At 35.0% G+C, this 11,090-nt stretch overlaps 1 protein-coding gene across 1 annotated transcript in view; it reads left to right on the top strand.

Moving 5' to 3' along the window:
- Nucleotides 1–11,090, top strand: part of PTPN22 (protein tyrosine phosphatase non-receptor type 22) — a 99,459-nt gene that overhangs the window by 56,830 nt on the left and 31,539 nt on the right. The gene's annotated exons all lie outside the window — the stretch shown is intronic.

The following is an 11,090-nucleotide window of genomic DNA, read 5'->3' as shown; positions in this document are numbered from 1 at the left end:
TTCTTTCTTTCTTTCTTTCTTTCTTTCTTTCTTTCTTTCTTTCTTTCTTTCTTTCTTTCTTTCTTTCTTTCCTTCCTTCCTTCTTTCCTTCTTTCCCCTTCCATCTTAGAATCAATACTTTGTATTGGTTCCAAGGCAGAAGAGTAGTAAGGGCTAGGCAATGGGCTAAGTGTCTTGCCCAGGTCACATAATTAGGAAGCGTCTGAGACCAGATGTGAACCCAGAACCTCTGGACTCCAGTCCTGACACTACCTAGCTGCCCCTGTAGCCACATTTTTAAAAAAATTATTTTTATAAAAACCCTTATGTTCTGTCTTAGAATCCATCCTAAGTATCAGTTCTAAGGCAAAAGAGCAATAAGGGTTAGGCAATTAGTGTTAAGTGACTTGCCCAGGGTCACACAGCTAGGAAGTGTCTGAGGCCATATTTGAACCTAGGACCTCCTGTCTCTAGGTCTGGCTTTCTATCTACTAAGTCACCTAGCTGGCACTGTCCCTAGATACTCTTGATGAATAAGTCCATAGAAAGATGTTTTTATCCCAGAAAAAATTATTTTTGATTTTAAATAAGTATTGCTTATAATTTTCAGCTAAACACAAGTGATAACAAGCTTGCCTTGGTGAAGGGGCAAAAATGAATCATTATCTTGTGCTTCAGATAGCTGAATGGATGAGATGCAAGTGAGAGGTCAGACTCATTCAGAGCACAGAAGCAATTGAGTCCGGATGTGGTTTTGCAGCTACTGCCCCTGCTTTATCATTATTGCAAATGCCTGACTGATGTTTGTTGAAGTTTTTTTAAATCAAATTTTAGCTGAAGAATATAAATCATAAAACCCATCTTGATGGTTTAAAACAGTAAGAAAATGATGCCAAGTTTATTATATCACTTAGCTTGCTCAGATTGATAGGCTTAGTATAGAATCACAAATTCAAGTTGGAAGGGATTGTTCAGGCCATCTTGTCCAACCTTCTAGTTTTACAGATAAGGAAATAAGGCCAAGACAGGTTAATGACCGTATTAAAATTTATTTGTAATTTATTATGTTCCTTTCTAAATATTATAGGATTGTCAATGGAATACTACTTCCTTGACCAATTAAAATTTAAACTAATTTTTTTACATGAAAAAATCAGCTTTATTCTCTCTGTATTTATACTCACACTATGTTTTTAAACATGCCCTTTTCAAGAGGATGGTTTTATTTTATTTAAAAAATATTGGCTCCTCAATTCTGAGGAACTTAGGACAAAGAAAGCACCTCCAGAGAAAGAACTGTTGGAGGCAGAATATAGATGAAAGCATACAATTTTTCAATTGTTATTTGCATTTATGTTTTGGGGTTTTGGTTTTATAAGATTACTCACTTACAAAAATGAACAATATGTAAAAAATAAAATTAATAAAATTACATTTAAAAATAATAAAATATTTTTAAAAGATTAAATCCCTCCTCCCCAAAACAGAGAAGTCACGGACATTTTTAAAATGTCAGATTTCTTTTGATTTTTTAAAAATTCAGTTACATTGTAAAGTGAATTAAAAACAATATAGGTCCTTCAATAGAATCATAAGTTTTGTTTTGAGGGTTGGAAGAGACTGGAGTGAACATCAAGTCTAATATATATACCAGGCATTTCTACTATAATATACTAATGAGTGATGATCCAGCCTTTGTTTGAAGATTTCTGTGAAGGGAAACCCACTACCTTTAGGCAGCCCATCCTACTTCTGGACAGCTCAAATTGTTAAGGAAGTTTTTCCTGAAATTAAGCTTAAATTTCCATCTTTACAACTTCCATCCATTATCTCCAATTTTGTCCTCTAAGGCCAAACAGAATAAAACCTTCTGATTGGTTTAACTGCCTCAAGTCTCTTCCCATCCCAGTCCATCTTCCACTTAGCTGGCAAAGTCATCTTCCTAAAGCACAAGCCTGCCATATCATTGCTTTATTCAGTAAACCCCAATGGTCCCTTATTGCCTCCAAGATCAAATTTAAAATCCTCTATTTGCCTTTTAAAACCTTTTACAACCTAGATCCCTTCCTACAATTTCTTGCCTTCCTACACTTCATTTCCCTCCATGTACCCTGGGATCTGATGATGCTGGTCTCCTTGCTGCTGCTCCCACAGGATGCTTCATGTTTGAGCTTTTTGCATTTTCATTGTCTGTCTCTCAAATCTGAGATGTTCTCCCTCTTCATCTCTGCCTCCTGCCTTCCTTCGAGTCTCAGCTAAAATCTCACCTTCTCCAAGAAACCTTTCCCAGACCTCCTTCATCTTACTTCCTTCCTTTCGAGATCCTCTCCAGTTTGTACTACATATCTCTTATTAGTACACAATTACTCGCAATTTGTCTTTCCAATTGGACTAGGAGGGTCTTGAGAACAGAGATTATCTTCTGCCTTTCTTTGTATTCCCAGCACTTAGACACCTGCTAAATGTTGTTAACTTGACTCTTCCATATGATAATCCTTTAAATGCTTTTAATAAAGTTAAATCCATCCCCCTAGATCCTTCAGCTAATGTTCATTTAACAAGTACTCAAGGTCTTTCCTCATCCTTCATGAATGCCTTCCCTAAACTGTGGTACCCAGAACGGAATAGGATACTCCAGACTAGACACGATGATTAGGGTGGACTTGGGAGGAACCATTACTTCTTGATGTAGCCCAAGTTTTCATGAACTTTTTTCTGGCTGTCTTATTGCTTTTCTAACTCATACTGAATCTGTAATTCACAAAATACGCTTGGATTTTTTTTTCTAGTGCTGACCATGTCTCCTCTAGTCTGTGTTTATGAATTTGATTTTTGGAATCCAAGCATAAGACTTTACACTTCTGTTGAAATTTATATTTTTAGATTTAGCCCAACTCTCTCACCCGAGAAGGTATTTTCTGATTTTTGACTGTCATTCAGTGTGTTAGCTATGCCTTCCAGCTTTGTGTCATAGCAATAGCAACAATAATGATAAACTAGTATTTATAAAGTGCTTTAAAGTTTGCAAAGTGCTTTATAGATATTCTTTCATTTTATTCTCCTTACTGGCCCTCAGAAGTAAGTGTTATTATTGTAATTTCCATCTTATATGTGAGCAAACTGAGGCAGGCAGAAGTTATTATTTGCCCAGGTCATGTGGCTAGTGAGTTTCTGAGGCATGATTTGAAAGCAGGTCTTCCCAACTGTCAGTTCAGTGCTCCCTCTGCAATACCAACTCACTACCACCTAGGCAGTAGTCATGTCACCTTTACCTTTATCCAGATCACTGTTAAAAATGGTAAACTGCATAAGATCAAGCCCAGATTCCTGGGCCACTCCAATGGAGATATCCTACCAGATGAATATTGAACTATCAGTGACTACTTTGAGTGTGGCCATTCAACCAATTCTAAGTACATTTAATCATAGCCTAATAAGAGTCCACATCTGTCTTCTACTTTTGCAACTGCTCAAATGACTATCTCATTGTGAAGTGATATTCAGGTAGCAATATTTGACACTATTGTCATAGATCTCTGGGAGATAAATTTTATAAGGAATAGTATCCCTAGAAAATATCTCTCTTGTGATCACTCAGCCTGTACTCAAATATCTTCAGGGATGGGTTACTTAACTTGGACAAGCCCATTATTCTATTACTAGCCAACTTTCAAAATTAGAAAACTTCCTTATATTGAATCAAAATCTGCTTCCCAGTAATTGAAAAAATACATAAATGATTCATTTGTTTAAAACAATGCTATCACTTCCAATTATCTACCCACCTAACTCTATCCTATAACAAACAAACAAACAAAATTGAGTCTGCCAGTGTATGACACAGTGGTAGACCATTATTCTCTACTTTTAGACTCTACTCATCATTCAAATGCTGGAGTTTTTTTGCTCATTGCATGAATGTAAGTTCTGACTTTTTTAAGTGTTGTTTTCATTTATGTTATGTTTATTTCTCTCTTCAATAGTTCGAATCTTTTTAATTTTCCCTGAATTTTTCACATATTCTTTCTAAAAGCACAATAATATTTTATTCTAATCATATGCTATGGTTTATTCAGCCATTCCTCAATCACTGGGCTCCTATTTTGTTTCCAGTTTTTTGCTGCCACAAATAATACTATGAATGTTTTGTCACATAAAGGACGACCTTTCTTTCTGTCATTTACCTTCTTGGGGGTATATGCCCAATTAGATGGTGTCTTTTCCTATATAATTCCAAACTGTTTTACCGACTGGTTGGTTCAATTCATAGCTCCACCAGTGTTTTAATAATGCATACTTTCCCACAACTTCAATATTGAATTGTCTCATTTATAATTCAAAGATATTTTATTTTCCCAATTACACGTAATAATAATTTTCAACATAGGTTTTTCAAAATTATAAGATCCAAACCATCTCCTTCCCTTCCTTCCCTCCTCCAACTTAGAGATGGTAAGCAATTTGATCTGGGCCATGCATGTATTATAATGCAAAAAACACAGTTCTATATTGGTTATTGTAAGAGCTTATTCATACACAAATCCAACTCCAAAATAAATCCATGAATATACTGTTGTGAAAAATAGTATGCTTTGATCCACATTCATCAGACTCCAGCAGTTCTTCCTGTGGAGGTAGATAGCATTCCCTATCATAAGTCCTTCAGAATTGTCCTAGATCATTGCATTGCTGGGAGCAGCCGATTTTCACAGTTGATCATCCCATGATATTGCTGTTATTGTGTATAATGTTCTCTCAGTTCTGTTTATTTTGCTCTGCATCAGTTCATGTAGATCTAACTTTTTCTGAAATTATCCTCCTCATTGTTTCTTATAGCACAATAGTATTCCATCACCATCATATAACATAATTTTCTTCAGCAATTCCCCAACTGGTAGACATCCCCTCAATTTCCAAATCTTTACTACCACAAAAAGAGCTGCTATAAATATTTCTATACAAGTAAGTCCTTTACCTTTTTATTATCTCTTTGGGATACAGACCCAGTAGTGGTATTACTGGATCAAAGGGTATGCTCAATTTTATGTCCTATGGACATAGTTCCAAATTGCCCTCCAGAACGGTTGTTTCAGTTCACAACTTCACCAACAATGTATTAGTATCCCAAATTATCTCATTTTTAAAAAATCATATTATCCAACTTGGTCTTGCAGTAATTTCCACTGGTTTGTCTTAGTTTTGTTTTCTATAACAAAAGAGAATAAGTCTACTTACATTTTTTTATGTATATAACTATTTGTATTTTGTCTCCCCCATTAGAATACAAGTTCCTTGAGAACAAGAGTATTGTGTTTAAAAATGTTTTTTCATTGAATTCTCAGAATTTAGCACAAATCTTGGCACATTGTAAGTGCTTAATAAATGTTTGTTGATGAATTGATTATCTAAATGACTGGTTCAAGGTCATACAGTAAGTAGTAGAGCCAGAATTTAAATCCAAATTTTGACTCTAGTTAGTCAACAAGCATATATTAAGTGCATAGTATGTGGGATCCATTTTTTGTTCCACTATACTACAATATACTACGCTGCCTACTCCATTTATTATTTTTTAATAATAATAATATTATTATTCACTCAGTGCTAGATGGTATACCAAACTTTTAAAAAAGTAATGACTACTGATTCTATTCCTTAGAGTATCTGCAATCATTTAGCTTTTTTTTAAATTCAGAGTTTAAAAAGAGTACTTTTGTTAAGATTAAAAAAATATTTGTTAAAAATTAAAACAGTAGTGATAATTAACTATTTTATGTTTACTGAATGCCGAAAGAGTACAACAGAAGTTTAAGATATAATCTCTACTCTCAGGGGGCTTACAGGGAAGACAATACATATGATATATTTATCAAATGATTCAGGCCAGCAGAAGTCAGAGAAGGGAGAAATCTGTGTATATTGTAGTAGTAATGGAAGCTGCCTGATAGAAATGGGATTTGAAGGAAGAAGTTGGAGAGAGAGAGAGAAGCATCATGAACAAAGATGCAAGGATAGTGTCATTACTGGGGAGATTGAGGTAATTAGAATGAAGGGACAAAAGGAAAGGGTATCACATCACACTAGTACCCTCTGCCAAAACTATCTTATATTTAGTTAGCTTTCATTATTCATGTCATACTTATGCTGTACATATTCATACACTTGTTATACTGCCATTATAATATAAATTCCTTCAAAATACAGATTGTTTCATTCTTTGTATTTGTATACTCAGGGCCTAGCACAGTTCTTGGCACAGAACTGCTATGTAATAAAAATTTGTTGATTGATTAGAGCCACCAAAGAGTCAAAAATTTAAATGTTTTTTGAGAAACAAGACTAGCATTTAGTTTATAGTCTAAATGTACATCGTTATCAGTTTTATTTGCAGTTGTTATGCTTTGCAGATGTGAAGTGGACCTCGGCCATCCTACACTACATACATAATCACATCCAACATTATAATTCAGTTCAACAATTCCACATACATTTAAGTACCTTATAAGTAAGTGCAAAGCACTCTGTCAAGTGCTGGAGATATAAAGATCAGCCATCACGGACCCTGCTTTTCAGTATCTTAATTGAGGAAAAGGCAGATATACTGTAGCACAAGGGTAAGTAAGATACAAGCATGTGGGAAGTTCAGTCAGAATACTATGAGAGCTCTGAGGAAGGAGAGATTACTTTCAGCTAGGCGGAAGATGTCAGGAGCTAGGGAAGGCTTTATGAAGGAGGTAGTAACTCGTTCTGATTTGAAGATTTAAAGAAGGGATGGCCTTTAAAAGCTGGAGATAGAGATATGGTCCTCTCTGAGCACGGGAGAGATTACATGAACAAAAGTACTAAGAGAGGAGAGAGCTGAATGAGAAAATCCACTTTGTATGGAACATAGGCTACACGAAGAAGACTAATGTGATGAAAAGTTGGATAGAAGATGTGGGAGAAGACTGTGAAGGTCCTTGAATGCCAGGAGCAGAAGTGACTGCAATTTTTTTTTTATTTTAAACCCTTAACTTCTGTGTATTGACTTATAGGTGGAAGATTGGTAAGGGTAGGCAATGGGGGTCAAGTGACTTGCCCAGGGTCACACAGCTGGGTGACTGCAATTTTTGAGAAGAAAAATGACACTATAGGAGAGGAACATCAGGAGGTCTACTCAGGCAGCAATATGATGCTAGAATGGAGAGTATATAGACTAGAAAGAGGGAGATCAGACAAGAAAAGCTGATGGCCTGAATGCAGGTGGTAGCAAGTGGCACTTGAAGGAGGGAATGAATGTAATATCAGGAAAATAGAATTTGGTAAGAGCTGGCCACTGACTGGATATATTTGGGGAAAAATAGAGATGAGTTAAAGACAATGTTAAGGTTGTGTGCCGAGATGGATGCTGTTGCCATCACTATGAATGGTACATAAGAGGAGAAGCGATGAGAGGGCAAGTGGTGAGTTCCTTCTTGGACATAATGAGTTCTGAGTGTCAGTGGCTAATTGAAACACAGATATCCCACAGGTAGCCAACAGTGTGGTAAGAGACTGTGGTACACGATAGGGAGCTGTCATTAGTCTGGGAGTCATCTGCAGAGGGGTGACAGCTTCAATAACGATAGCTGATGAGATCACCAAGGGAGAAATGTATTGGGAAGGGAAGAGGGCTGAGCAAAGAACTTGGAGGGACATCTATGTTTAAGGTACAGGAAGAAGATAAAGAAAATGATGAGCGAGCCTGAGGGTTCTACTCTATTTTACTAATATATGCATTTTTTTTTTGGTCAGGACCCATGATTTTATTGGTTTGGGGAAAACTATGAGTGGAGAATTCCTCTATCAGTGGAGATTAGCAATCTGTCTATGATATATACTTTTTTCTCTTGGTATTTGTAACTCTGGTAATTGACAAAGCACCTGGCATGTAGTAAACATTGAAAAAGACTTTTTCCATAAATTGATCAACAGGATTTTTAAAAAAAAATCCTTAACATCTTAGAATCAATACTAAGCATTGGTTCTAAGGCAGAAGAGTGGTAAAAGGTAGGCAATTGGGGTTGTGACTTGTCCAGGGAGTGTCTGAGGACAGATTTGAATCCATAACTTCTTGTCTTTAGGCCTTGCTCTCTATTCAATGAACCACCTAGTTGTCCCAAATAAGTATTAAGCATTTACTATGTGACAGACACTGTGGCAGGCACCAGACGAATAAGTAAAAAGAATGAAACAATCTCCATTTGTAAAGAACTTACCTTCTAATGGAAAAGATAGCAAGGGCCTTCAAAAACAGCTATAACACATATATAAGTGAATAAGTACAAATGTGTATAAAGAAGTGTATATACAATGTGATTTGAAAGAGTGGGAGAATCAGAAACATTCTATTTCTTAGCCAGCAACAGAGTGCACTGATGGTTATTGCTTTATAGTACAATTTGAGATCTGTTATTGCTAAGCCACCTTCCTTCACATTTTTTTCCTCATTAATTTCCTTGGTATTCTTGGCCTTTTATTCTTCCAGATGAATTTTGTTACAATTTTTCTAGTTCTGTAAAATGATTTATTGGTAATTTGATTAGTATGGCACTGAATAAATTGATTTAGGCAGAATTGTAATTTTTTATTATATTAGCTTGGCCCACCCATGATCAATTAGTGTTTTTCCAATTGATTAGATCTGATTTTATTTGTGTGAAAAGTGTTTTGTAATTGTGTTTGTCTTGGCAAGTAGATATCTGAGTATTTTATATTGTCTAGTTATTTTAAATGGAATTTCTCCTTCTATCTCTTGCTGCTTAATTTTGTTGGTAATATGTAGAAATACTGATGATTTCTGTGGGTTTATTTTGTATCCCACAACTTTGCTAAAATTGTTATACTAGTTTTTTAGTTAATTCTTGAGGATTCTCAAAGTATACCATTGTATCATCTGCAAAGTTAGTTTCCTAATTGCTTACTTTGATTCCTTCCATTTCTTTTTCTTCTCATTGAAACAGCTAGCATTTCTAGTAAAATATTAAATAATATTGATGATAATGAGCATCCTTGCTTTACCCTTGATCTTATTGGGAAGGCTTCTAACTTATACGCATTGCAGATGATACTTGCTGATGGTTTTGGAGAGATACTACTTACTATTTCAAGGAATGGCCCATTTGTTCCTACACTTTTTAGGGTTTTTAATAGAAATGACTGTAGTGTTTTGTTGAAGGCTTTTCCTGCATCTATTAAGATAACCATGCAGGGCAGCTGGGTTGCTCAGTGGATTGAGAGCAAGATCTAGAGATGGGAGGTCCTAGGTTCAAATCTGGCCTCAGACACTTCCCAGCTGTGTGACCCTGGGCGAGTCATTTAACCTCCATTGCCTAGCCCTTATCACTCTTCTGTCTTGGAGCTAATACACAGTATTGACTCCAAGATGGAAGGTAAGGGTTAAAAAAAAAAGATAACCATGCGATTTCTATTAGTTTGGCTATTAATGCAGTCAATTATGCTGATTATTTTCCTAATATTAATCCAACCCTGTATTCCTGGGATAAATTCCCCTGGGGATCATTATGAATAATCCTTATAATATATTGCTATAGTCACCTTGCTAGTATTTTATCTAAAAATTTTGTATCTATATATATTTTAAATAAATTTAATTAAAAGCTATAATTTTCTTTCTCTGTTTTTGCTTTTCCTGGCTTAGGTGTCAGCACCATATTTATGTCATAAAAAGAATTCGGTAGGATTCCTTCTCTGCCTGTTTTCTCATACAGTTTATTTTGTATTGAGATTAATTATTCTTTAAATGTTTGATAGAATTCACTTGTGACTACATCTAGCCCTATGGATTTTTTCTTAAAGAATTCATTTACGGATTGTTCAATTGCTTTTTCTGAAATGGTATTATTTAAGTGTTCTATTTCCTCTTTTGTTAATCTGGGCAATTTATATTTTTGTAAATATTCATCCATTTGACTTAGATTGTCAGATTGGTATATAATTGGGCAAAACAGCTTCTAATGATTGCTTTAATTTCCTCTTCTTTGGTAGTGAATTCACCCTTTTCACTTCTGATATTTGTAATTTGATTTTCTTCTTTCCTTTTTTTTTAAAAAAAAAAATTTTTTTTAAAACCCTTACCTTCCATCTTGGAGTCAATACTGTGTATTGGCTCCAAGGCAGAAGAGTGGTAAGGATAGGCAATGGGGGTCAAGTGACTTGCCCAGGGTCACACAGCTGGGAAGTGTCTGAGACCAGATTTGAACCTAGGACATCCCGACTCTAGGCCTGGCTCTCAATCCACTGAGCTACCCAGCTGCCCCCTCTTCTTTCCTTTTTAAAATCAAATTAACCAATGCTCTATTTTGTGTCCATCCCCTCCCTCCCCCATAAAACCAACTCCTAGTCCTATTTATTACTTCAACAATCTTCTTCTTACTTTCAATTTTATTAATTTACTCTTTGATTTTTTAGGATTTTCAAATTAGTTTTTAATTGGGGATTTTTTTGTAAGTTTTTCTAAAAACTTTTTCCATGGTTACATGATTCTTGTTTTCTCCCTCCTCTCTTCCCTCCCCTCTCCCAGAGCTGACAAGCAATTTCACTGGGTTATATATATATTATCACTCAAATCCCCATTTCCATATTATTCATTTTTGTAATAGGGTAATCTTTTAAAAGCAAAACCCCAAATCATATACTTAATTGGATTTTCAATTTGTTCTTTTTCTAGTTTTCTTAGTTGCATACCCAATTCATTGATCTGCTTTTTCTATATTTTTTGATTTAAGTGTTTAGAGACATAAAATTTCTCCAAGTACTGTTTTGGTTGTATCCCATGAATTTTGACATGGTATCTCCTCATTGTTATTCTCTTTAATGAATTTTAAAATTTTCCTATAATTTGTTCCCCAACTCATCCTTTTATTAGAATTAGATTATTTTGTTTCCAATTTTTATTTGTCTTTCCATGGATTCTTATTGATTATAATTTTTATTGCATTATGATCTGAAAATAATGCATTCATTTCTGCATTTGATTGTGAAATTTTTATGCCTTAATATTTTGTCATTTTTTTGTGTAGGTGCCATGTACTGCTGAAAAGATGGTATATTCCTTTCTCTACTTATTCAAT

Source organism: Gracilinanus agilis, chromosome 4 (assembly GCF_016433145.1).
Source record: "Gracilinanus agilis isolate LMUSP501 chromosome 4, AgileGrace, whole genome shotgun sequence".
NCBI classification, from domain to species: Eukaryota; Metazoa; Chordata; class Mammalia; order Didelphimorphia; family Didelphidae; genus Gracilinanus; species Gracilinanus agilis.
This window is presented reverse-complemented; position numbering and strand designations above follow the sequence as displayed.